The sequence below is a fragment of the Gorilla gorilla genome, chromosome 2 (assembly GCF_029281585.2).
Source record: "Gorilla gorilla gorilla isolate KB3781 chromosome 2, NHGRI_mGorGor1-v2.1_pri, whole genome shotgun sequence".
Taxonomy (NCBI): Eukaryota; Metazoa; Chordata; class Mammalia; order Primates; family Hominidae; genus Gorilla; species Gorilla gorilla.
This window is the reverse complement of record NC_086017.1, coordinates 140517730-140545487: the sequence shown is the minus strand read 5'-3', so window position 1 is coordinate 140545487 and position 27758 is coordinate 140517730. Positions and strand designations below refer to the sequence as shown.

General features: G+C 52.4%; 1 protein-coding gene across 1 annotated transcript in view; it reads right to left on the bottom strand.

The window, feature by feature from the left end:
* LOC109026351 (intraflagellar transport protein 122 homolog) overlaps window positions 1-7417 on the bottom strand; it is a 44348-nt gene extending 36931 nt beyond the window's left edge. The window contains exon 1 of the mRNA XM_019024408.4: window positions 7133-7417. The gene's annotated coding sequence lies outside the window, so the exon portion shown is untranslated. The remainder of the gene's footprint in view (window positions 1-7132) is intronic.
* Between the last annotated feature and the right edge of the window lie 20341 nt (window positions 7418-27758).

Here is a 27758-nt window from a genome sequence, read left to right as displayed (position 1 = left end):
CCACCTAGAGATGTGATTGTCTGTGATTCTGTTATGATTTGGGCCTGTTTTTCTCTCTCTGGAACATATGGGCTGTGTTAAAATGAAAGTTCATCATAAATAGGACTCAACAAGCATACATTCACTTGGCAGGTGGTAAGTACCAGAAAGCCTTCTAGTCACCCATTCAACAAATATGTATCAGGCCCCTAACATGTGCTAGACACAGGCTGGGAGAGATGAAGAAAATAAAGAATAGATCCCTGCCATGAAGAAACTCAAGGATAAGTGAAGATTCAGAAACACACATAAATAGATCACTTTTAAGGACTCTGAGAAAGGTATATCCACAAGACAATGGAAGCAAAGAAGACAGAGAAATTAACCCTACTTGGCGGAGGGTCAATTTAGGTTGGGTTTTGAAGAATGAATGAGAGTCCTCTATGTGAAAGGACATTCTAATCAGAGGAAACAGTATGAGCAAGGGAATGGAAGTAGGAAAGAGAATCAAAAGGGAGAAAAGGTTTGGTGATCTAGTGTACAGAGTACAAGAAGAAGGTAGAAAAGCTATTTAATTTAATTCATCAAACTTTAATTTTTTTTCTTTTCTTTTGAGACAGGGCCTTGCTGTGTTGCCCAGGCTGGAGTGCAGTGGTTTGATTTAGGCTCACTGCAACCTCTGCCTCCTGAACTCAAGCAATCCTCCCACCTCAGCCTCCCGAGCAGCTGGGACCACAGGCATGAGCCACCACGCCCGGCTAATTTTGGAATTTTTGGTAGAAATGGGGTTTCCTCATGTTGGCCAGGCTGGCCATGAACTCCTGAGCTCAAGCAATCCTCCCACCTGGGCCTCCCAAAGTGTTGGGATTACAGGCGTGAGCCACCACATCTAGCTTCATCAAAGTTTAATTGAAGCAGCAATATAGATTAGGGACTAAGAACACTGACTCTGAAACCAGTCGGCATGGGTTTGAATCTCAAGTCTGCTATTTAGTACTTGCATTACCTTGTGTTAATTATTTCATCTCTCTGTGCCTCAGTTTACTCATCTTTAAAATGATAGTCATACCTACCTCAGGTCATTGTTCATTTATTTAACAAATATTTATTGAGTATCTACTATGTGCCAGGAATTGTCCTAGGCACTAGGGACACATCAGAGAACAAAATAAAAATTCCTGCCCCCCAGGCCAGGGGTGGCGGCTCACACCTGTAATCTTAGCACTTTGGGAGGCCAACATAAGAGGAACACTTAAGGCTGGGAGTTCAAGGCTGCAGTGAGCTATGATCATATCACTGCACTCCAGCCTGGGTGACAGAGACCCTGTCTCAAAACAAAAAAAAATTATTGCCCCTTTTCAGCTCATGTTCTAGTGGGGATACTGGAGGGGCAAGAGGAAGAGCAATAAGATATGAGGTCAGAGAGGTGACAGTGACACATTGTGCAGGGGCTGTGCCCACCCTGAGGACCCTGGTTGTCACCTGGGTGAGGTGGGTGCTGTGGGAGGGTGCTGAGCAGAGGAGGGGCCAGGGCTGACAGGCAGAGAAGGGAGACCGTTCATAATGCTACAACCAGGGGAAAGCTGGTGGTGCCGGGGCCAGGTGGGGCAATGGAGGGCTGGAGGGGCAGATTCCGAAGGGGTCCACCAGGTTTCGCTGATGGCTGACAGGGTTGTGGAGACAGACAGCAAAGTGGGGACTTTCCGGGCGGCATCTCACAAGAAGACGTTCACACATTGGGAGCAGAGACCACTGCCCTGGCTTGGAGCTGCAGGAGGCAGGCTAAGCTCACGTGGATGCTGAGGCCTGAGGCTGGATCCCCAACCTTGATGCCACCCCCGCCCCAGTTCACCTAGAACCCCCTCACCATCCCCAGCACCTTAGCCTCAGTTTCCAAACAGGGTGAAGGGCCGGCGATGGTTCCCCTGAGGCCCTCGGCTGTGCCTGCTGTCTATGCACCTCCTGCTCTCAGGCCTGGGAGCTGTGATTTACTCTCCTGACCTCCAGGCAGCCCGGCTCCTGCTGATAAATGCACTGAAAAGTCCATCTTTTCCACCTCCAGCCCTGCTGGGAGTGCCCAGGTGCCGTCACCTGGGAACAACTGATGACGCGAGCTAAGAAGTTCAGAGTTGCTTTTGCTTTACAAAGTGCATAGGAACACATTGTGCTAAGAACGTGCCAGAAGCCTCAAGGTCACTAAAGATCCCCATTTACCAGACCGGAAACAAAGGAGCAGGGGAAGGAAGCACACACGTGGGGCTTCGTGGGCTGGAACTGCGTGACCTCGGCAAGTCACTTCCCTCCCAGAGCCACTCTTTCCCAGGTTAGCTGGAGACAGCCACAACCTACAGGCAGGCGTGGTTGGAATTAAAGACAGCAGGCACCAAATGCGTGCTGAATGGGAGACATTATAGTAACTATTTTATTAATCTTAGATTAAACTATTTCTTGCAACTTTGAAAAGAAACCAAAATCTTATTTTAGCTTGCAAAGGCTTTAACATCTTAAGATTTTTTTGAAATCTTTAAAAACCTTACCAAATCCCTTTGCTGGGCCTGCAAGGAGCGGCGGGATCTGGCCGTACTCACTTCCCCTTTCTCAGCTCCTTCCTCTCACCCCTGCCGTCTGTGCTCCAGCCTTGCTGACCTCTTAGCTCTCCAAACAAGGAAACTTATGCTCACCTCAGGGCCTTTGCACACGCTGTTCCCACTGCTAGAAACACTGTTCCCTCCACTCCGTACTGACAAGCTCCCTCCCGCACCTCCTTCAGGGCTCAATGTAAATGCTACTTCCTTGGCAAGGCCTTCCACACTGCTCCACCTTAGTTTAGTCTATCTCCTCTGTTTTCTCCTCCTGGCACTTAAGATGATCTCTGATCGGTCTGAGAACTCCGCAACAGCATCTGTCTGTCTTTTCACCACTAGAGCCCGGCCTGGTGTCTACCACACAGTACAGACTATGGAACGAATAAATAAGACTGTGACATGGGCTGGCACCACTGGCATACACACACACACTCTCATACACACCCTCACACAGTTGGCACAGCACAGAACAGAGTAACATCAAATCCTGACTGCCTGGGTTCAAATCTCACCTTTGCCCTAAACAGCATTTGGATGAGTTACCCGCAAATTTGAAAGCTGTGATGTTGTTTTGGTTTGTCAAGGTCTTAGTATCATGATGTTCTCTAACAACCGCATGCCCTTTGCTGTACACATGAGACTACGATGACAGGGCCTGGCTTATAACGACTACTGTGTAAATGTCACTGTTCATGAGGTCATCAGTGTTACGATCACCCCAGGCACTCAGAGATTGCTCAGCCTTCAAATGCTTGTTGAGTGTACAAGGGTCCAGGCAGTATTGACACCTGAGGGACCCTCATCCCCAAAGTGGATTTTAAAGACAGCAGCACACTGGGGAGACGAGAGACCTCACACAACACTCCCACCCTCTCCCCCAGCCCGCCTCTTGCTTCCTGGTCCTGTTCTCTTGGGGAGAAGGAGAATCTTATCTGGCTGGTCAAACTCCAGGACCATCCCTGGCCACCATCAGTAATGGGCAGGGTCATCGCATGTTCAAGGCTGTGCACACGGAGCCCTGGCCATGCATGAGGGTGAGGCCTTCTGGACCTTCCTCAGGCTCCTTAGGAACCCACAAGGAAGCTCCCTGAGGGGTGTTGATGGGGCATCTGCACCCATAGATTCACTGCCTGACACAGAAACACCAGGTTCCTGGGAAACTGGAACCTGCCTTATGAAAGCCCCCATTCCCATCACCCCCTCCATCCCTCAGGGCTGTGTTTTGCCGTCAACCCTCCCCTGACCCCCAGGACACCTGCCTTGCCCAGAAGCACCCCTTCAACATGGGCCTGGATGAAGGCTCACTCCTCTGTCAGGCCTCTGAGGGGGACCGCTTTGTGCCGCTGTTATCAAAAGGGGAAACCATTGCAGCAGAAAGGCCAGTGCCGCACTAGATAGCCAGGAGCCCAGCAGCACAAGTAGCCCCCTAAGGCGCTTTGAGGACCACACCCCCGTCACTCTGACCCCAGCACAGCCTGGTTCCTAGGACTTCGGGACCTTCCTGGGGACCTCTCAGCATGATTAACATAGGCAAATGGGACCTGAAGGGGCCACTTGTCCTTCTGAAAATGCTCACCGGGCAGTGTGAGTGTGGGGAGGCCGTGCACAATGCGTAGGACTCTGCCCCTGCACCTGCTCAGAGCCTCAGCCCTTCAGAGCCACTGCTAAAGATTTGCTGCGGGTAGGGTCACTCAGATTCTTCTCTGAGGTCTCTTTTCCTTTCAGTTTTTCTGAGTAACTGAGAGGATCACATGACTGCATGCCGCCTAAATTAGAGTGTGCACAGCCCCCGTTCTGTGCAGGGAGGGCGCAAAGCAGCAGAGTGTCTGTGACCCATCTGCCACCTTTCCAATGCTACTACAAGATTTGGAAGAAACAGTTGTTTATCAGGAGTCATCTTTATTAAAAAAGATAAAATAGAGCAGGGCAGGGGAGAAGTGCTGCAGGAAATAGTCCAGGCTCTGGCGTTGCTCCAGGTAGGGTGGAGGGGCCCTCTGGTCTCCAGGAAGCTCCAGGCTGTCCTTCAGTTTCACCCCTTGGGATAGGATGCCTTTGAAGCCACGGCAGTGTGGACATCTTGCCTGGCCCCTACCTGCAGCTGTTGGAGTACACGCATGACTGACCTGTCAGGTTTCAATGTTCTTGGACCTCAGGGCCTTCGTCCTCTCTAATGTAAATGCAAAAAGACATTTGACATGGACTCTCTCAGGTGTTTTGCAATGCAGTACATTCCCATTGACTCTGGTCACCCTGCTGTGCACTGGATGTCAAAACCTCCTCCTCCTGTCCATCTGAGATTTTGGTCCTTTGATGGACAACCCCTCATTTCCTCCCCGTGCCGCTCCCCAGCTCCTGTCACCATCGATCTACCCGCGACTTCTGTGAGGTCAACTTTTTCTGATCAACATTTCTGTGACATCATGTGAAACTGGTCTTTCTGAGGTGGTGGAGATGCTAAGTAGCATGATTTCCTCATCCCACGGTGCACACATCTATCTAATCATCACATTCTACTCCATAAATGAATACGAGCATGATTTGCCAATTAAAACAATACTAATAAAAACATAATAAATAAAATGCAGGAAGTGCGGCTTGACCACCCTACCTACTTGATTTTTGTCTTCACCACAGCCATTCAACTACTTCGTTGGGGTGATCTTATTTGTAAGAATTTTCTGTGCTGGGCACAAGCAACACATTTGTAGAAGAAATGAAAGGCATATTCTGGCAGCCCTGTGGCAGCCCCAGGTTCTTGTCGATGAGGCTGACTTCACAGCCTCTGGCTGCCCAGTTTGGAGGAATCTGGCTTCCTGCAGTGGTTGTCGCTGGGCCAAGGTTTTTTCTGGGTCTCTTCCACTACTGCAGGTGCTCTGGGTAGAGGAGGAGCCCACAGGGTCATGCTGGGGTTTTCACTAAAACTGTCTGGCTTCCTCTACAGGACGGCAAGTGCACTGGCAGGAATGGTGGTCTTCTGCCCTGACTTCTGGCCGTTCTCCGACAGCTGAATATTCAATGTGGGACAAATTGGCTCACTGTGAGCCTGCTCCAGTGGGAGAGGGAAGGTGGAAACTTCAGCAGATGGAGAAGGAGAGGTGGGAACTCCAGGAAGAAGAGACAGTTCTCTGATGGTAGAGTGCTTCCTTTTTGTTTTGTGTGCTCTAAAATGAGGTAGGTGGCCATGGGATAGTTGAGTGTTTTTTTTTTTTGGCACTGAGATGTTCTCAGCCTTGAATCCCGTGGCCACCGTGAGCTGAGTTGTTGGAGTTCGGGTGGTCCAGGAGTGGCTCTTTGTACGATATCAGTGAGATCTTCTGGCCACTGTTCACCCACGGGCCCCTCATCAGTTGTTCCAGTAGGGATCGCTCCCTAACGTTTAGCATTAAGTACTTTTTAATAAATCTTTCAATTTGAAGAGGGAAAAAATGGTGGGGAATAGTATTGTCCTGTGATAATTTTTATCCTCAGGTCCACCAGGTTCCCTGAGTAGAAGGTCAGGGCCCCGGCCACCATGGAATAGAGAATGACATGGAGGTTCCATACGTCCATGGCAGGGCACTGATACACCTTGCCCAGGGAGAGATCTGGGGCAGGAATAGTGGCCTTCTGCCCTGACTTCTGACTCTCCTTGGGCAGCCAAAACTTAAAAGTGTGAACAGCCGGCTCCCTTTGAGCTGTCTTTGGTTCCACAAGGAAGATGGACTTTGTCGGATGGGGAAGAGCAGGAGGGACACCCAGAAGGAAGGAACTGTGCTTAAATGACGGAGCCCTTCCTCCTCTGCACTTTTCCTGTACCCCAGGATTACGTAGGTGGCCATGGGATAATCATATACTTATTTTTTGTAGGGTGGGGGAAATACTGATTCCGAGATGTGTGCTGCCTGGCATCCCATGGCCACCATGACCAGGGTTGTAGGGGGCCCAGGTGCCCAGGGTCTCTGGTGTCAGCAGCGTCTCCTGGCCAGCAATTGACCCAGGGGTCCCACATCAGCTGGTTTAGTGGGGGCCGCTCCCTGGAGTCGAGGGCGAGGAATTGTTTCACCAGTGTTTCCAGTGGAAGCGAAGAAATAGGTGGGGAGTCATATAGCCTGAGGCGGGAAGGGACCACGGGTAGGGCTGGATGTTCTTTCAGCCTCCCTGGCAGAGATCACAGATAAGAGTGGTCAGCTAGGCCAAGCTTCTGTGGTGGCTGGCTGTGATGTGGGGGAGGGAGGCAGTCCCCAGAGCAGGAATGCCTTCCCAGGAGCCCCTGTCCTTGCAGGGGAGGAGCTGGCCATCCTCCCCTCAGAGCCTCCTTCACTGCAGCCCGTAGGGGGCGGGGGCGAGTGACCTGGAGGATCCCTGCCCCAGGGGCAAACCTCTGGGCTCTGGCTTCAGCCCCACCCCCGGCAAACATTCACAGCCCCTCCGGAGGACAGGCCTGCTGCAGGAAGACTCTAGGGCAGGCCCAGCTGCGAGGGTCCTGGGCTGTTGGTGACAGTACCCCAGGCTTCAAACTCTCCGGGCCTGGGGGCAATTCCCTTCCCTGGGTACAACAGATTCCCACCCCGCCCTGCCCTTCTGCTCACCCCACGGGGAAGTGGCCCAGGAGTGGAGGCGTGGACAGGCATCCCGATGTCTCGAGTCAGGGTCAGCGTGGACAGCATGGCCCCCGAGGGGCAGACAGGGTGCGAGGGTAAGGTGCCAGGCTCCAGGGCAGCCCCTGACAGGCGGTCCGGCGGCCTCGGGTCTCCATGGAGACGGGGCTTCCAACGGCCATCGGCCCCGCCCAACCTGGGCAAAGAGACCCAGCCTGGGCTGGGAGGCCGAGACAGGGACCCCCTACCCCCACCTGCAGCAGAGCCTGACCCCTGCGGGCGGCCGGGGCTGTCTCCCTCCAGGCGCTGCTGCGCCCACACGGGCGGGCGCCCTCTGCAGGTCCCGCAGCTCCTGGTCCCGCTCAGCGCCTCCAGCTGCCTCACCCGGGCCCTCTCCGTTGGGTCCCCGGGGCCTCAAAGCGCTGGCCAAGCAGCGAGGTCACTCCCCTGAGCCACCTGACCTTCCCATGGGTCCTTTGGACCCCTGGGTTTTAGAGTTTGTCTTTCCTAAGTGCTGCCTGCCCGAACGCGGCTGCCCCAGGACTGCGGCTGTCCCAGGATCACAGCTGACCCAGTGCGGCTGCCTCCCCTGCAGGCCACCCATCAAGGGCACAGGCAACAGGAACTCCAAGACGCAGTGGCCCGCCCTGCTCGGGGCTGACCCTCAGAATGGGAGAGGCCACGAACTCGGGTCCTCTCCCCTTCCTCAAGTCTCCTTCCTCACCTGGGGTGAAGGGCTCCCAATCCCAGCACCTCAGGGACCTTCCTGTTTCATTTATACCAACAAATAATCATTCGATGTTCTGGGACAGACAAGACAGACACGCTGGCCCCCAGGTGGACGAGAGAGACTAGTCTATCAGCACAGAAAATTCCCAATAGGGACAGGGGCTAGGAAGGAAACACCAGGAAAAGTGAGGGTGGAAGACGGGGGTGACCCTACTGCAGATGGGGTGCTCAGGGAGGGTTTCTCTGAGGAGGTGACATTAACTAGATTGACAAAAGGGACAGGCAGGGCCTGTGAAAGTCTTCTAAGAGAGGGAACGGCAGTGCCCAGTGGGCTGTCCTAGGGAAGGAAATAGGACAGCAAGGTGGTGGGGCGGGGGGAATGTGAGCCTGGCAGGCGGGACCCAGACACCATGTGATGGATGCAGGGGTGGGACCCACAGAGGCTCTGAGAAAGCCCTGGGCCTCAGAACACGGGGAAACAGGAGGACCCACTTAGAGGCCTTCACAACCTTCTAGGGTACAGACAGTGCAAAATGGCTTAGGCCAGAATGTGGTTTAGGTTTCAGAAGGGTGCTGGGTCCCCCACGCTCTTCTTGAGGCTAAAGGGCTCTAGCTCCTTAGGCCATTTCCACATGGTTCTGGGGCCCCACAGACAGCCTTCTGACGGTTTTCTTCTGTGGCCAGGCAGGGGTTGTGGGGTGACCCACCCCTCACTTGTCCAAGTGGACAGATGAAGGGAGCCTCTAGGAGCAGGATCGCTGGATTGGGAATTAGACTTGGAGCGTAATCCAAATGCCCCACGGGCCCTGCCTCTTTTCTGGAGCTCAGCTTCTTCAAGAAAACTGGGGACAAGAGATGGCAAGACTAGCTCTCAGGACCCTTGCCCCTCCACCCCATGATACTTTCAGACGGTTCTCAGGGGCCACCTTTTTCAGGAAGAATCGGGTTACAGGAAAGTAAAGGGAGGAAACGTGTTTTGAGTGGCACTTAACTCAGGCTCTAGACTAGGTGTTGGTTTGGTGGGGCTTGCTTTTCCTCCTGCCCCAGCCCGCTTCACAAAACCTGAGTCCTGGCTAGGCTGGGAGTGAGACTCCTGTTTCTAGATTTTCATCATTCTGTGTAGCACAAAACAAGGTCGGGGGGGGGGAAAGGAGACAGATATTAGCAAGTATATAAAAGATAATTGGCTGGGCATGGTGGCTCACGCCTGTTATCCCAGCACTTTGGGAGGCAGAGGCGGGCAAATCACCTGAGGTCAGAGGCGGGTGAATCACCTGAGGTCAGGAGTTTGAGTCCAGCCTGGCCCGTATGGTGAAATCCTGTCTCTACCAAAAATACAAAAATTAGCCCGGCATAGTGGTGCATGCCTGTATTCCCAGCTACTTGGGAGGCTGAGGCAAGAGAACGGCTTGAGCCCAGGAGGTGGAGTTTGCAGTGAGCTGATATTGCACCACTGCACTTCAGCCTGGGGGACAGAATGAGACTCTATCTCAAAAAAAAAAAAAAAAAAAAAAAAGACAATTTAGCCAGAGAAAACCTAAAAGAGGAATCAGGATGGGGGGATTAGGAATGGCAGAGTAAGAGCTGGGGGAGAGGAAGTTAGGGAAGGGGCTGGAACAAACAGAAAGGAGGTGGGGGAGGGGACCAGGGAAATAAAGTCCAAGAGGTCAGCAGGGATCAGAAGCCACAGCCTTAGTGGGGGCCTCAGGAGAGCAGCAAGCTGCATCTATCTTGGAAAAGTGGAGAGAGGACTGCAGTGACCTCAGCGGGGAGGAAATGGGAGGTGGCAGGGCAGAGGAAGCAGCAGACAGACAGGAGGAAGAGATGGTGCCCTGGGTCAGGTGGCCGCCACCGCTACCATCACCAGAAGTGGAAAACTCTGTGTTCTCCTTACCTCTGTCACCATGACACCCCCATGCTTTCTGCCCCCGCCTTCTTTAGTAATAGATCCTGGCAACTAAGGAGCAGAATCTGATTTGCGGTTGCCGAGGAAACCATCAGGGGCAGCTGTGAACCCACCAGCCTTGCCCAGTAGGGAGCTCAGGATCCCTAAATTGGATGAGCAAATAAGCTTCTGCAGGCCTTGCTGTCCAGGCAAATAAGACGAGGGCAGGGCCATGTGGTGGAGGTGGGTCTGAAACAGGACTCCCAAGGGCACAGGCCCTGCCCAGCCTTGGCACCCAAGGCAGAGCTTGTCAGCCCTGGGCCCCTGTGGGCTGCTATGGCCACCTCCCTTCAGGCAGTGCTGCCCCCACAGGGACAGGTGATCTCTGCGGGCCTCTCATTTTCCAGTGGTGCTCAGTGTATCCAGATGCCTCATGCAGGCCCTCTCTGCTGGGTACCCAGGGGCCTCAAAGCGCTGGCCCAGCCACCAGGACACTCCTTTGAGCCTCCCGACCTTCTCATGGGTCCTTTGGAGCCTGGGTTTTGGAGTTTGTCCTTCCTAAAGTGCTGCCCACTTGAACGCAGCTGCCCCAGAACCACCGCTGACCAAGTGCGGCCACGTCCCCTGAAGGCCACCCATCAAGGGCACAGGCGACAGGTGCCCCCAAGGGGCCGTGGCCTGTCCTGCCCAGGGCTGACCCTCGGGGTAGGGAGAGGGCACTAACTCGGGTCGTCTACCTGCCTCAAGGCTCTTTCCTCACCTGGGGTGAAGGGCTCCCAATCCTTGCACCTCAGGGGCCTTCCTGTTTTACTGATGCCAACAAAAGAACATTGACCATCTCCCGTGTGCAGGGACAGAGAAGACAGACACGTTGGCCCCGGGTGGGTGAAGGAGACTAGTCTATCAGAGCGAAAACTCCCCATGGAGACAGGAGCTAAGAAGGAAACACCAGGAAAAGTGAAGGTGGAAGATGGAGGTGACCCTACTGCAGATGGGGTGCTCAGGGAGGGTTTCTCTGAGGAGGTGACATTCACTTGATTGGTGTATTAGTCTGTTTCACGCAGCTGTTAAAAATATATCTGAGACTGGGAAGAAAAAGAGGTTTAATTGGACTTATAATTCCACATGGCTGGGGAGGCCTCACAATCATGGCCGGAGGTAAAAGGTATTTCTTATGTGGCGGCAACAGGAGAAAATGAGAAAGAAGCAAAAGCGGAAACCCCTGATAAACCCATCAGATCTCATGAGACTATCATGAGAATAGCACAGGGAAGACTGGCCCCATGATTCAATTACCTCCCCCTGAGTCCCTCCCACAACACGTGGGAATTCTGGGAGATACAATCCAAGTTGAGATTAGGGTGGGGACACAGCCAAATGATCTCAATTGGCAAAAGGGACGGGCAGGGCCTATGAAAGTCTTCTAAGAGAGAGAACAGCAGTGCCCAGCACAGTGTCCCCTATGTCCATCCACAGGGATGGAAATAGGACAGTGAGTGGGGGTGGGGGGTGTGAGCCAGGCAGGCAGGGCCCAGACACCGTGTGTTGGGTGCAGGGGTGGGACCCACGGAGGCTCTGAGAAAGGCCTGGGCCTCAGAAGACAAGGAAACAGGAAGACCCACTTACAGGCCTTCACAACTTTCTAGGGCACAGGCAGTGCAAAATGGCTCAGGCCAGAATGTGGTTTAGGTTTCAGAAGGGTGCTGGGTCCCTCATGCTCTTCTTGAGGCTAAAGGGCTCCAGCTCCTTGGGCCCTTTCCAAGCGGACACTGTTCTGGGGCCCCGGCTACATGGATGGCCTTCTGATGGTTGTTGTCTGCATCCAGGCAGGGGGCATGAGCTGACCTGCTCCTTCCTTGGCCAAGTGGACAGATGAAGGAAGCCTCTGCGGGAAGGATTGTTGGACTGGGAATTAGACTTGGAGTGTAATCCAAATGCCCCACGGGCCCTGTCTCTTCTCTGGAGCTCGGCTTCATGTAAACTGGGGGACAAGGGATGGCAAGACCAGCTCGCAGGACCCTTGCCCCTCCACCCTGTGATGCTTCCAAATGGTCTCAGGGGCCACCTTTTTCAGGAAGAATTCTCTGGTTATTGAAGAATAAAGGAAGGAGGCCAGGCACAATGGCTCACGCCTGTAATCCCAGCACTTTGGGAGGCTGATGCGGGCAGCTCTCTCGAGGTTGGAAGTTTGAGACCAGCCTGGCCAACATGGTGAAACCCCATCTCTACCAAAAATTCAAAAAACCAAAATTAGCCAGGCATGGTCGTGGGCACCTGTAATTCCAGCTACTGGGAGGCTAAGGGAGAATTTCTTGAACTCAGGAGGCAGAGGTTGCAGTGAGCCAAGGTTGCGGCACTGCACTCCAGCCTGTGTGATAGAGCAAGACTCTGTCTTAAAAAAAAAAGAAAAAAAAAAAAAGAATAAAGGAAGGAAACACATTTTGAGTGGCACTTATATCAGGCTCTAGACTAGGTGTTGATTTGGTGGGGCTTGCTTTTGGTTTTTGTTGTTGTTGTTGCTGTTTTCTCCCTTTCACAAAACCTGAGTCCTATCTAGGGCCAGGAGTTAGATTCCAATTTCTAGATTTTCATAATTCTATGTTGCACAAGACAGACATCCAGGGGACCGAGGGATAGATTATTAGCAAGTGAATAAAAGATGATTTAGCTAGAGAAAATGTGGCGAAAAGGAATCAGGATGAGGGGATTAGGAATGGCAGAGGGGGAACTGGGGGAGAGGGAGTTGGAGGTGGGGCTGGGACAAATAGAAAGGAGGTGGGGGAAAAGGCCAGGGAAATCAAGTCCCAGAGGTCAGCGGGGACCAGAAACCACAGTCTTAGCAGGGCCTCAGGAGAGCAGCAAGCTGCGTTTACCTTGGAAGGGTGGAGAGAGGACTGCAGGAAGCTGAGTGGGGAGGAAGAGGGAGGCGGCAGCACAGAGGAAGCAGGGGACAGACAGGAGGAAGAGATGGTGCCCTGGGCCAGGTGGGGTGGAGGGGCCCTCTGTTCTTCAGGAGGCTCCAGGCTGTCCTTCAGCTCACTCGTAGCTTTGGATAGGCCTTTGAAGGCTACAGGGCTGCCAGATGCCCTCTTGACTTTTGAATCCTGTTCATTGACCCTGGTAGCAGCTTGGACACCTCCGTCCTCTGCTGAATGCCTCTGGGCCAGGTGTGTTGGGCACATGGCAGCGTTGTCATCTTGCCTAGTTCTCACCCACAGCTGTTGGAGTCTACACATGGTCAATTTGTCCCAAGGTTTTTAATGTTCTTGAACCTCAGGGCCTTTGTTTTCTCCATTCTGAATGCCAGGATTCGACATGGACTCTCTCAGGTGTTTTGCCATATGCAATACTTTCCCATTGACTCTGGTTACCCTACGGTGCACTAGATGTCAAAACCTCTTCATCCTTTCCAACTGAGACTTTGGTCCTTTGACCAACAACCCCCCCATTTCTTCCCTCTGCCACCCCTCCACACATCTGCTCCTCAGCCCCTGTTCACCATCAGTCTACTTGCTACTTCTATGAGGTCAGCTTTTTTAGATGAACACTTCAGGGACATCACATGGAATTTGTCTTTCTGAGGTGATGGAGATGCTAAGTAGTGTGATTTTGTCATTCCAATGTGCACACATCCATCTAATCCTCACACTATATCTCATAAATGAATGCAAGCATGATTTGCCAATTAAAATAATATTAAGAAGAACATAATAAATGTAATAAAACACAGGAAGTGTAGCTTGACTGCCCCACCCACTTGGTTTTTGTCTTGGCCCAACTGTCCATTGGGTTCACTGGTGCTGCCTTATTTCTCCCTTTGACTTTTTTGTGCTAGTCAGAAACAACATAATTGCAGCATGAAACTGAAATATCTTTTGCCAATGGCATCCGTGGCTCCTTTTGGTCACAGAGATTGAGGTTACACCATCTGGCTTCCCGGGGGTTCCCTCCGACCAAGTCACCTCTTCTGGGTCTTCCACATGGAGTGAGCCAACTTCCCAGTGGGTTCCCTGAGACAAGTCTTCTTGGGGGTTCCCCCATAGCTGCTGGTGCTCTGGGGAGGGTGAAGTCACAGGCTTATGCTGGGGGGCTTTGCTGGGAATGGCTGGCTTCATCTCCAGGCCAGGTAGGGTTTGCCCTGACTCCCAGGGATGCTCCTGTTCGTGCTTCTGTGAATTAGAAAGTGGGAAAGGTCGGCTGGTTTTGAGTCCTCCTCTCGGTTGGACAGGGAAGGTTGACTTAAATGTGGCAGATGGGGAAGGACAGGTGGGGCCCCCAGGAAGGAGGGATTGTGCTCCGATGTTGTAACCCTTTCTCCTCTGCACTTTTCTGAACTCCCTGATTAGGTAGGTGGCCATGGGATGACTTCTTTTTTTTTTTTTAATATCGCTTCCTCGATATGCTCTGCTTAGAATCCCCTGGCCATTATAAGCTGGGTTGTTGGGGGGCCTGGGAGGTCCAGGAGTGGCTCTCTGTATGGCTTGAACCATGTCTTCTGGTCGCTATTGACTCAGGAGTCCCTCAACAGCTGGTCCAGTGGGAGCTGCTCCCTGGGGTTGAGTGTGAAGAATTTTTAAATATTTTTTTCCATTAAAATAAAAAAAAAGTAGCAGTACTATTTTAAGTTTTGTGTTTTTTTTTTTCTGTATATCCTTACAGTTCTGCTCATAAAATGGCAGGACCCCAGCCACCATTTTGCATACGATGATGCCAAGGCTCCAAACATTGATGGCAGGTCATTGGTACCCATCCATGGCCCAGGAAGAGTTCTGGGCCTGTGTAAGGGCGAGTCCCATTAAACATTCTCAGTCTCTCTTTGCAAATGTTGAACTAAACCCAAAGTCGGCTATTTTGATGTTACGTTCTTTGTCAAAAAAGATATTAAGGTTTGTTCTAACCCCAGGAGAGCTCTTCCCAGCTGTCTCTTTTTCCGTTTCTCTCTTGCAGACTTGCCGGTCTCCAGTGTAGCCCACACCTCCTGGACTCTCCGTCGCCTCCCAGTTGCCTTTCAGCACAACCTCCACTGTTCTGGAGAGTGCGCTTAGGCTTGGACTTCTCCGAGCTCCATTGCACATAAAGTCAGTTTCTTCAAAAGCTACTCACACCTTCTGTTTTCTGCCTGCTACTTTCCCAGGCAAACTCTCTGAGCCAGAGCTATGGTGCTGGACACAGTGGTGCATCTCTCTCTGGTGACACCTGCACATCAGGAGCTGAGTGCTTGGTGAATGGGGCAGTAGCCCCAGTGTTCATCGGCTGGCCTCTCTTAGCAGGGAACCCCACCCCATGAGCCAGGGAAGGGCGGCCGGGCCCCAGTATTCTCACGGGTGCTGCACTCAAGGCAGAGCCTCCATCCCATGAGTGGGGCCTGTGTGGAAGACAAGAGCCTCCACCTCTCAACCCACTTTCCTGGGCTGAGCAAGCGGTAGCTGGTGGCATGATAAGAAAAGATAACATTCTGCCCCTCTTAGGAAGCAAATCCCCCAAGCAGGAGCTAGGGGGTGAGGGAGTCCTGTGATCTTGGAGAAAGCAGTCTGGAGTGGAGCCCCCCTCACTGGGGTGGGGAGTCAGGGAGGATGGGCATCTTATTTCACACACTGCAGGCCCTTGGTGTTCTTCCCAGGTGTTAGTAGGTTTTCTTGAATAAACGCTTCTTCATTTGCTGTGTGCCCTTGGAATCATCCCAGAGATTTTATTTTAGTTTTTATTTATTTATTTATTTATTTATTTATTCGAGACGGAATTTTGCTCTTGACACCCAGGCTGGAATGCAATGGCACGACCTTGGCTCACTGCAACCTCTGTCTCCTGGGTTCAAGCAATTCTCCTGCCTCAGTCTCCTGAGTACTGAGATTACAGGCACCCACCACCACGTTCAGCTAATTTTTATATTTTTAGTAGAGATGGGGTTTCACCATGTTGTCCAGGCTGGTCTCGAACTCCTGATCTCAAATGAGATCTCTGGACCTCATCATCCCAGAGATTTCCAATGGCTGTGTGTGTGTTTCATGACTTCTGCCACCTTCACTGGGGCAGTCCATGGCCTCCTCATACTGTCCTGCAGAACTGGCACCTCTAGCTGGTTTTTGATGTGTGGAGGTGTGGGCCTGTGAGGCAAGAGTTCTGATTTTTTCGAGAAAATAGAAATCTCTGTTTTTATGTGAAACACCTCCTGTTTATTTTTATTATTTATTTATTTATTTATTTATTTATTTATTTATTTATTTTGAGACGGATTCTCTCTCTGTCACCCAGGTTGGAGTGCAGTGGCGCAATCTCCACTCACTGCAAGCTCCGCCTCCCAGGTTCGCTCCATTCTCCTGCCTCAGCCTCCTGAGTAGCTGGGACTACAGGCACCCACCACCATGCCCCGCTAATTTTTTGTATTTTTAGTACAGACAGGGTTTCATCATGTTAGCCAGGATGGTCTCGATCTCCTGACCTCGTGATCCGCCCACCTCGGCCTCCCAAAGTGCTGGGATTACAGGCGTGAGCCACCACACCCAGCCTGCTTTTTTTTTTTTTTTTTTTTTTTAAAGAGACAAGAATCTTGCTATGTTGCCCAGGCCGGTCTCAAACTCCTGGGCTCAAGCGATCCTCCCAGCTCGATCTCCCAAACATTTAAATGTTTTTAATACATTAAACAAGAATTGCATGTCTTGAGTATTGTTATAAAATTCAAATAATTATTTGATCTATAGAATAAAATATACTACCATTAGGTGACAGGTTTAGATTAACCCTTTGATTCCGAATCCCATGCACTTTCTTCCCACCTCTATCTACTTCCTGGGAGAGACTCTAAGCTTCTACTATGAGTTTGGCATCAATTGGGATTTTAATCCTGTTCCTGAGCCCCTCTGTGTGGAACACTTGCCAAGACAGAAACTGCAGGAACCCCAGAATCCTTGCTCCTCAAACACTTTAGGATTTCAAGGAGGAGGAGTCTTCCCATTGATGCTTCATCCTTATACGTCTCCACATTCCCCAAGCCTTTTTATTACAGGAAGCCTCAGAATTAACCCTCCCCATCGTAAACACAAGGACTGCCAGGCTGGGCCTCTTTCTACAGTAAGCCCCTCACTTAGTTCTGGGAGGACTCTGAGAAACGAGGAGACTCTAGACAAACTGGGGCAATTTCCCTCCAGCTTTCTCAACTGAGGTCTACTATTCCATTTCAGATAGTGTGGCCGAAAATAGGTAATTCCATTTCCATGTGCATAATCTCTCCCGTTACTTACACCAATCATGGCTTCTGGGTGGTGGAGCAACACACACTATAGAATGAAGGAGAAACAAGGGGCTTCTTCAGGGACCCAGCCTCAGGGTGGAGACGTGGCTTCCTTCCTAGGAGGAGGGCACAGTAGGGTGTGCATTGCAAGGTGGAGAAAGATAAACTCAGCCACGGGGGGTGCAGGGCGATCCCCACTCAGCCTGGTAGGACCCACTAATTGAAATAGGTTCTTGTTGCTTCTGAACTCCTTGTCAAGGAAACAAGTCAAGGTGTTTGTTGAAGTAAGCATAAAATATCACATGAGGCAAAATCATGGCTTCAGAATCCCTTTGATGATGAATACTGTGTGACACAGTTTGTTTTAATAGAATCTGCTTGCTCTGTAGGTGTCAAAATTTTTCTCCACAAAACAAAAATAAGTGAGACTGCTCAATTTAAAAAAATATCACTTTCCCCAGAAGAAACATGTTTCTCATACTAAGATTCTCCAAGAACCTTCACAGTCTAGAACAGTTTCCCAGTGGTGCCTGAAGAGACATCTGCTGTGAGGGATTAAATGTTCAAATGAGTGACACCAAGACCAAGAGCTCTAGGAGTTCTGAGACAGCTGCCCATGGACTCCATGGGAGAAGGCAGGGCTCAGGGCCCTGGGCTGGACCTGAAGAGGGAGGAGTACAGAGGGGCTGAGGGAAGTCACAAGAGTGTCCAGGCCATGTGTGGATGGGAGGGGGAGGATGGATTCCAGGGTTTTAAAGTTCAGAAGAGTCAGCATGCCATCATCACCTGAATCCAGCCACAGCCATCTGCACAGTGATTTCTGTGCTCCATCTAAGCAAGAGTGAATCCTAGCCATGGCTGGTCACTGCCAGGGCAAGAACTGAGGCCTCCTCATTCCTCGTCATCCCAGAGCTCAGCCCTGGGCAGCCCAGCTTAGTCCTCCCAGAGGTTCTGATAAGCACATCGCTGGGCTGAGATCTAGCTCAGGCATGGAAGGGTTTCATCCTCACCCTGTCTAGCCTGTTGGGCCCCACACTAATCCAGGTGCTTTCTCGGGCTCTGATCCAGGGTCAGAGGAGATGAGCGTGGGCTCCTGAAGACAGTAAGTTGTCCCCATCCCCTCTGTCCCTGCTGCTCTGATCCTGTCTGGACAGGGTTTGCTGGTCCGTGCTTTTCACCTCTGTGTACAAGTGCAGCCCCTGCTGGGACCCCTCGACCTGGATGCTGTCCTCCCCGTTGCAGCATCCCCAGGCCTCACAGAGTGCCTGGCCCCTGTACCTGTGCCCAGGAAGCTCCCATAAATGGATGATTGGATCAGAGCAGACACCTACTCTGCAAGGAAACACCAGGGTAGAAGAATCATGTCTTCTTCATCTTTATATCTATGAAGCTGCGCTCTTCTGTGCGGCAGTCACTACCGGGAGGTGCTGCTTATAACTAACTTAATTAATCCATTCAATTAATTAGAGTGCAACGAAACACTGTGTTCAACAGCCACATTTCATGTGTCCCTAGGAGTTATTTGCCACTGACCATAGCACTCAACAGCACAGAGAGCATTTCCCTCTGCACAGAACACTTGGGTAGCTGTTCTGAGCCCAGCCCAGGTCTGTTGAATGAGCTCATCTACCTCACAATGTTTCCATCACAGTTAGAATTCCAGGTAGGTAAGTCTGTAGCGAGAGCTGCAACAGTGCAGCAAAAATGGGGAAGTGAGAGGAGGAAAGGAGACCTTCTCACTTGATGGTTTACAATTGTCAGCAACGCCTCATTGATGGTCTCGAACTCCATAGAGCCCAGGGAGGGTAAGAGAGCCCAGAGGACGGAGAAGCATGATCTTGTGTCATCTAATGTGACCTCAATGGAGTAGGAGGGATGGGTGAGTCACTCTCTGGAATACCCTTCTTGCTGATGTTTGTGGCCCCTGGACACCATGTGGTGCACGCAGCAGTGAGGATGAAGACGGGAGGTAGGGGACTCCACTCCAGGTAGGACCCAATGGGAGAGGCTGCTGGGGAGCACCAGGGTTACACTTGAGGCTATGAAGCCTTGGAAGGGAGCTGTGAAATCAGAAATAAATGTGTAAAATCTGATTTGCTCTTTTTGTATTTTAACGGCATACAGAGATGGTGCCTCTGGGCTCTGAGTGTGCTGTGTTTGCCATCATAGTCCTCACTGTGGTATTTAAAGATGGTCTTTCTCAAAGCACCAGATCTTTCCTGCCTTTGCCACAGCAAACTTCAGAGCCTTTGATTATGTTTCACCTCTTGGGAATGATACACAAAAGATTTTGGTTTGACTTTTGGGTGTTGACCTCCAGGGGAAGGAATCTGGTGAGACACAACTCTCTCACAGGCAGATACCTGATCTTGGAGGCAAAGTCCATCTAGAGTGCCGGGTGCTGGGTGAGAAGTCGGCCCTCTCCCTCTGTACTTTCTTTTCTTTTCTTTTCTTTTTTTGAGATGGAGTCTCTCTCTGTTGCCCAGACTGGAGTGCAATGGCACGATCTCGGCTCACTACAACCTCCGCCTCCTGGGTTCAAGCGATACTCCTGCCTCAGCCTCCTGAGTAGCTAGGATTACAGGTGCATGCCACCATGCCCAGCTAATTTTTTGTATTTTTAGTACAGACGGGGTTTCATTGTGTTAGCCATGATGGTCTGGATCTGACCTCGTGATCCGCCTGCCTCGGCCTCCAAAAATGCTGGGATAATAGGCGTGAGTCACTGCACCCGGCCCCTCCCTCTGTACTTTCAGGACTTGGAGCAGAACCTTCATGTTCTGTCCTCGTAACTGGGGGACCAGTTAAAGGGCAGCCAGGTTTCTGATGGGGCATGGGCCAGCTGTGCCCGCCGGTCTCAGGTGTAACAGGCTAAGTCGCCCACAGTGGTGTAGACAGACCCATTGTGAGATGGATGCCTTAAACTTCTTGACCTGTGTTATCCTCCCAGCAGCCACGTGAGCTTGCACACCACTGTGCTCTCTCCATTGAGTAGTTGTAGAGGCTGAGACCTGAAGAGGCCGAGCCGCTTGTCTGAGCTCGGGGAGGGCAGAGCTGGAGTCTGAACTCAGATCCGTGTGGATCTGCACTCTCATGTGGGAGCCACGGGCCCCAGGGCTATTTACGTGTAGTTAGAAAATGAGCAGTTTGGCCAGGTGCAGTGGCTCATGCCTGTAATCCAAACTCTTTGGGAGGCTGAGGCAGGCGGATCATGAGGTCAGATCAAGACCATCCTGGCTGACACAGTGAAACCCCATCTCTACTAAAAATACAAAAAAAAAAAAAATTGCCGGGCATGGTGGCAGGCACCTGTAGTCCCAGCTACTCAGGAGGCTGAGGCAGGAGAATGGCGTGAACCCTGAAGGCGGAGCTTGCAGTGAGCCGAGATCGTAGCACTGCACTCCAGCCTGGGCGACAGAACAAGACCCCGTTGTCTCGGAAAAAAAAGAAAGAAAAAGAAAAGAAAAGAAAATGAGCAGTTCAGTTCCTGAGATGCACAAGCCTCCAGTCCAGGGTTCACTGGCTGCACGGCGAGTGCTGCCACCTGTGGGACAGGGCAGGAGCAGAGCTACACCGGTCCTTGGCCGGCGCTGGTGCAGGCCCCAGGTCTGACTGTGCTGCTTGCCTCTAGTTTTGCTATGTGATTTTTAAAGAGCACGATGCCTTTTTTTAAAGTTTCATTTTCATGTTTGAGTCTCCTTTTGCAGAAACTTCAGGCCTGCAGAAAATCTGCCAGTGCAGTCCAAAAAGAGGTTTCCCTCACTCACCTGAAAGCCGGTTGCCAGCCTCATGTCCCATCACCCTGATGATTTTCAAGTGCTTTACGACCATTAGTGATGTTGTCCTGCATGGCCACCATGCAGTTATGGTGCTAGGAAACGAACACTGATGCCGACCATCTTCAGACCTCATTCGAGTTTGCTCATTTGTCCCGGTTTTTTGTTGTTTTTTTTTTTTAATTGAGACAGGGTCTTACTCTGTCGCCCAGGCTGGAGTGCAGTGGCACAATCTTGGCTCACTGCAACCTCCACCTCCCGGGTTCAAGCGATTCTCCTGCCCTCAGCCTCCCGAGTAGCTGGGACTACAGGCGCGCGCCACCATACACAGCTAATTTTTTTTTGTATTTTTAGTAAAGACGGGGTTTCACTGTGTTAGTCAGGATGGTCTCAATCTCCTGACCTCGTGATCTGCCCGCCTGGGCCTCCCAAAATGCTGGGATTAAAGGCATGAGTCACCACATCTGGCCCAGCCCTTTTTTTTTTTTTTTTTTTTAGACAGTCTCCCTCTGTCACTAGGCTGGAGTGCAGTGGTGCAGTCTCGGCTCACTTCAACCTCTGCCTCCAGGGTTCAAGTAAATTTCCTGCCTCAGCCTCCCGAGTAGCTGGGACTACAGGTGCGCACCACCACGCCCAACTACTTTTTGTATTTTTAGTAGACATGGGGTTTCACCATGTTGGCCAGGATGGTCTCGATCTCTTGACCTCATGATCTGCCCACTTCGGCCTCCCAAAGTGCTGGGATTACAGGCATGAGCCACCATGCCCAGCCATTTGTCCCAGTTTTATCCCTTTCAGCAAAAAGAAAAATCCCAGCCCTGAGTCACCTGCCGCATGTGTCCTGTTTCTCTTAGTCTCTGTTAGCCCGGGACAGCCTCCTGGGCTTTGACTTTGGACACCGTGACACTTGGGAAGAGGACAGTCTGGTTATCTGTAGAGCAGCCCTCATTTTGGGTTTATCTGCTGTTCCCTCATGGCCAGGATCTGAGCACTGTGTCTTTGGCAGGAATATCACCGAAGTGAGACTCCATTCTTCCACTTGCTTCTGATCTGGGGAAGTCACCTTCTCACCCCTTTGTAATTATAAGTCCTTTGTTGGGGAGTTTACCATCTTCTGGTTTTTTTTTTTTTGTTTTTTTTTTTGAGATGGAGTCTCACTCTGTCACCAGGCTGGAGTGCAGTGGCACAATCTCGGCTCACTGCAACCTCTGCCTCCCAGGTTCAAGCAATTCTCCTGCCTCAGTCTCCTGAGTACTGAGATTACAGGCACCCACCACGTTCAGCTAATTTTTGTATTTTTAGTAGAGATGGGGTTTCGCCATGTTGGCCAGGATGGTCTCGATCTCCTAACCTCGTGATCCGCCCACAATTACGCCATTAAAGTCCAGCTCTGGGCCGTAGGGGATGATGGGGACGTGGTGGTTCCTCCATCACAACCTTCTCCAGAACTCAGCTCACGGTGACTCCAGGCAGACGTCCTCACGTCCTGACGCCTTTGAGAGCTGAGTCACCCTCCTGGAGGCAGAGCTTTCTGGACCAACTCTGCAGTTTCTGGTGTTTTGTAAAACTATGACCACGAGCCGGAGAGTCAGAGACCTGGATTCCAGTCCTGGCCTTGTCACTTCCTGCCTGTGGCCTTAGCCAGGGAACGTTACCCACCTGAGCCTCAGCCTCCTGCCCTGGGAAGCAGAGCTGGAGGGGATCCCATGCCCAGCTCGGCAGATTGATCCGCTCAGGGCCCCTCTCTGGGCCTGGCGCATGTTGGATGTTGAGGGGATGCTGGTTCCCTGTCCCCTTCTGACAGCCCCCTGTCCCCTGCCATGTCAGGCCCCCCAAGCTTCCAGGCAGCTCTGCACCTGAGCCGAATGATAACAGAAATCCCAGACACCAAGGCAGGTTGGAGCTGGATTGTCCTGGATTTGTGGTCAATTCGACATGTGACACCTAGAGTAACCAGGCGAGGAAATAAATTACGGCGTGGCCCGGCACCGGCAGATGCTGGGGAGATGGAAGCATGGCGGCAGATTGCTCTTGTGCAAGGGAACAGTGGGCTCGTTTGTAAATGCAGGCTGAAGTGGGAGGCTGCGTGGGAAGGATCCCTGAAGTCAGCCTGCCCAGCAGCCCACACTCCAGGCTACATCACATCCCCGACATCTTCCCAAGCTGGGATCCGGGGAGAGTGAGATGTGGCGCCGTCCGGTCCCCAGGGCTAGGGGACCAGTCATGGAGAATCATTCCCCAGAGCTGGGTGGTAGGCCAGGGAGGTGGGACAGGAGCAGGCAGCCTCAGGGAGGTGAGGGCGCTGCTAGTCTGGCCTAGGCTGGGCTGTGCTCTTGGGCCTGTTGCCTCATCTCTCAGGCCTCATTGTTCCTGTGTGAACTCAGCGGCTGGTCTTGCATGTCAGTGTTTCCATCACGTATGCATGTGGATAAAATGGAGTTTCCCAGGCTTCTTGCAGACACAGCCTGGGCCAGGGGCCAAGCATCTGCATTTTTCACAAGGACATGGGCAGATCTGATGTAGGAAGCTGCAGGGACATGTCTCTAGGTAGCCCCAGCCCTGACTAACGGGACACCCCTTATTTCTTCAGCGTTGGCCCCAGTGGGAGGTGCTGATAGGGAATGCTGTGGTAGATTCTGACAGACCTTGTGTCTGGGTTTGATCAACAAACTTTAACAACGTGTTCCTTTTCCAGAATCATCACTTTCTTGGAGTCTATGTCCATCCCTCCTCACAGCACAGACCCCCTGAAGGTTCAGACTAGTTCTACTGTGAACACTATAGACCTATTTTCACTTCAGAGCATAGACCTGCTGTGTGTTAAGGACAGAGCTGCTAGGATTCTGAGTGTAGACCCACTGAGGACAGGAACAAGTTTGAAGGAGCCTTGTTCAGATAGAATGGGATGAGTCCAGGTTTGGTCCTCGGGAGGTCAGCTCAGGACCCAGGGCTGAAGGCGGCATCAGGCATCTGTTCCTCAGCAACAGGTCTCTCTCTGTGGAGGAGGCCAGTGCCATAATTGTGGGGCCCCTAGGTGGGTGGTGTGGGGCCCGCAGGTGGGTGGTGTGGGGCCTCCAGGTGGATGGTGTGGGGCCCCTAGGTGGATGGTGTGGGGCCTCCAGGTGGGTGGTGTGGGGCCTCCAGGTGGGTGGTGTGGGGCCTCCAGGTGGATGGTGTGGGGCCCCCAGGTGGGTGGTGTGGGGCCTCCAGGTGGGTGGAGTGGGGCCTGCAGGTGGGTGGAGTGGGGCCTGCAGGTGGGTGGAGTGGGGCTTCCCATGTGGATGCTGAGGGCCCCTGTGCTGAGGGTGGTGGTCCCATCCTCCTCCACCCTGCTGCCCCTGAGGCCTGAGTGCTCAGGCTCCCCCTGCCTGTTTTAGGGTTCACCGTTCACCCTGGTGATAGGTGGGTGCTGGAGACCGGCCGCCTGTATGAAATCACCATTGAAGTTTTTGACAAGTTCAGCAACAAAGTCTATGTATCTGACGTCAGTGCCTGTTCAGGTCCTGGCTGGGGGGATGAGGTGGGTCGTTGTCTGACGCAGCTGCTGGAAAGCAGCCCCCAAAGCAACAGGAGCCCCCATGCAGGCTGACTGAGGAGGGGTCCTGTTTCTAGTGGCGCTCCTGGGTCTGTGGGAGACACTGCCAAGGCATCCTGGGGCATTTCCAGAGCCTGTGAGCCTGCACACCGGCCCCACCGCAGAGTTCCTGTAGGGCTGGAGCCCTGTAGTCCCTGTAGGGCTGCCACAGTGGCAGGGCTTCAGGAGAGGGGGATACAGAGGAGGTCTCTGCCCGCCACTCTCCCGCCCCCTTTTCCCCAAGCTGGGGACCTCAGAGGATTCATTCTTCTCCCTCCCTGCCGAGAGTCAGGGAGCACGTTCTGGCCTTCTCCCTGCTGAGCCCCAGAAATACGTGGAACCCTGCGTGACAGAGGCCGAGCTCAGCACGCTTTCTGGTTCTGAAAAGGGGTGTCAGACAGATGGGGAAATGTGCAGGAGCCTTGGCCACCTCTCTGTCCCCCGTGAGAAATTCCAGGCTCATCAGTGAGTGCCTCCAGGCCCTTCCGGGTGGTGTTGGAGGTTTGTTTGTTTGTTTTTTGAGATGGAGTTTTGCTCTGTCCCCCAGGCTGGAGTGCGGTGGCGTGATCTCGGCTCACTGCTACCTCCACCTTCTGGGTTCACGCTATTCTCCTACCTCAGCCTCCCCGAGTAGCTGGGACTACAGGCGCACACCACCACGCCCGGCTAATTTTTTGTATTTTTAGTAGAGACGGGGTTTCACCGTGTTAGCCAGGATGGTCTCGATCTCCTGACCTCATGATCCGCCTGCCTCGGCCTCCCAAAGTGCTGGGATTACACGCATGAGCCACCGCGCCTGGCCCTGCGTTGGAGGTTTTAGAAAGAGGCGAGGTTCCTCTCGGTGTCCTTGAAGAAGCCATTGCTTTGCTTGTGTTATCAAACAAGGGCTGGGATGGTCACCATTTGCAGTTAGCTGTAGGGGACGTGATGTCCTTTTTTTGGTATTTACTGGTTCCTTGTTGAGACCTTGGTGGGCTCCAAGCTGCCCCAGGTGCCACACGGGGAGATGAAACAGGAGCACAGGTCATCGGGCCATGCAGGGAGGGTGGCCTGGGTGGGGACAAACGCCATAGTGGTTAGAGCTCTGTTCCAGGGCCTGGCCTGCCCGTCTGCTGCTAGTGGAGGCTGCTGAACACCAGGGGGCCCCTTGGCCTGGCCCGGCTGCTGGTTTCAGTCCTGTAGCTTCTCGCCCAAACTCTGACTTTCTGGAGTCACCCCAGAAGCACCTCTCACCTGTCCTGCCTCGCCTTCCAGAACTTCTGAATTGAAACTGTGCTTCCTGCTGAGTTCTTTGAGGTGCTCTCGGCCTCCCAGAATGGGTCATACCATCACGTCAGGGCACTAAAGAGGGGACAGACGGCCATTGACGCGGCCCTCACCTCTGTGGTGGACCAGGCAAGTTGGTGTCTCCCCTGCGTCGTGCCTTGGCCTATGAAACCCCTCTGTAGGCAGAAATGTCAGCCCAGGAGGGCCATGGGTCCCAGGGAGTTTGGCCACCAGTGTCCCTTTGCCTGTTTGGGCTACTTGCATCCTGGGTTCTTTTTTCCTTTGTCTTTAAGAAGCCCATCAGCCTTAGGGAGCAGAGCTTTGCTGATCGGAAAATCGGCCTGGGTGTTCCCATTTTCCTACCCTGCACAGAAGGCCTCCCGGCCTGGAAGGGGCCACAGGCTGTAACAGGAAGAAATGCCCATGCACCGACAGTGACTCCTGCCAGAGTCGGCCTCCTCATCTCTGGGAGCTGGGTGGGCTGCTTTAGCTCTCAAGCCTCAGTTTCCCCATCTGTAAAGTAGGGGGGACACCACGTCCATCCTGCCGGGGTCCCCTGAGGATTCAGTCAGGCAGCACTTCCAGGAGTGGCTGTAGCAAAGCCACGGAAAGCCATCCCTGTGGAGAACGAGAGGGTGGCAGGGTGTCTGGAAACTTCCTCTCCACTCTCCCACAAAATCCACCTTTGTGGCCTGATCCCCAGGGAGGGGTGGGGGTCCAGTGACTGGGAAAGACTGCTGATGACATGGTTGTCATAGTGATGTGTGGCACCCTCACCCCTTGTAGGATGGAGGGGTCCACACACTATGGGTGCCTGTGTGGAACCAGCAGGAGGTGGAAATTCACATCCCCATCACCCTGTATCCCAACATCTTGACGTTTCCGTGGCAACCAAAGACGAGTACTTATCAGTACACAATAAAGCTAAGTGAGACCCCCACTTCTGGGTGCATTCCTCTGGTGTTTCCATAGGATTGTGGCTTTTCGTCCATTCTATTATTTTTTTTTTTTTTTTGAGACAGAGTCTTGTTCTGTCACCCAGGCTGGAGTGCAGTGGCACAATCTCGGCTCACTGCAACCTCTGCCTACTGGGTTCAGGTGATTCTCCTGCCTCAGCCTCTCAAGTAGCTGGGACTACAGGTGTACACCACCATGTCCAGCTAATTTTTGCATTTTTAGTAGAGACAGGGTTTCACATGTTGGCCAGGCTGGTCTCGAACTCTTGACCTCAAGTGATCCTCCCACAATGGCCTCTCGAAGTGCTGGCATGAGCCACCACGCCCGGCCTCATTCTGTTACTTTTAACATTACTCTCTAGTGGCCTACTTTAAATCACAGTCTTTATGATTTCTGTTATTTCCTGAGGTTTCCATCATAGCAATGCATTTTTTGTAATCAGGAAAAAGCCCAACAAAAACCAATAGTGAAAAAATAGAGAAAAGAAAATACAATAAATTCTGGAATATTCTGGAATACAGATTTGAATTTCATTAACATTTATTTTTCTAAAAGTTATGTTTTGAAAGCTATATATATCTGTATATAGATATAGATATATAGATATATGCTTTTAGAGAAAACATTCAAATTCAAGGCATAAGTATCTCCAACCCCATCACATGGGACGTATCACTGCTTTGATCTTCCTGCCTGCACGTGGCATTAGCCAGCAGGACTCGCGTTAGACAGGGCTCGAGTCCTCGTGGTCAGTGCAGGGCACATCAGTCCTGCTGTCCCATGGAGTGGTGACAGGTGTCCTTTCTATGCACTGGCACTGGCTCTCTGCTCAGGTGTGTCACCGTCCTGGCCCCTTGGGTTCTAGGGTTGTTTCCTCTGGTCTGGGAGCAGAGGTGCAGTCGCTGACCTCCCAGCAGATGATGAGGAGTGGGCAGGGGTGTGTGCTGGGAGCTTGTGTCTGGTCAGGGAGGCAGCGCCCTGCAGCTGGCTTGGTGGCCAGGAGTTCTTCCCACTGCAGCCTGAGCTTTGCGAGGTGCCACCAGATTCTGGGGCCTCTGTCATGGGCATGTGTGTTTGTGTGCGTCAGTCTCGAGGTCCCCAGAACATGAGGGCAGAAACAAGACAGGACAGAGAGGGCGAGGGCAGGGGGAGCCTCTAGCCAGACCCTGGCTGACACCACGTTTTTCCCTGCAGTTGGCATC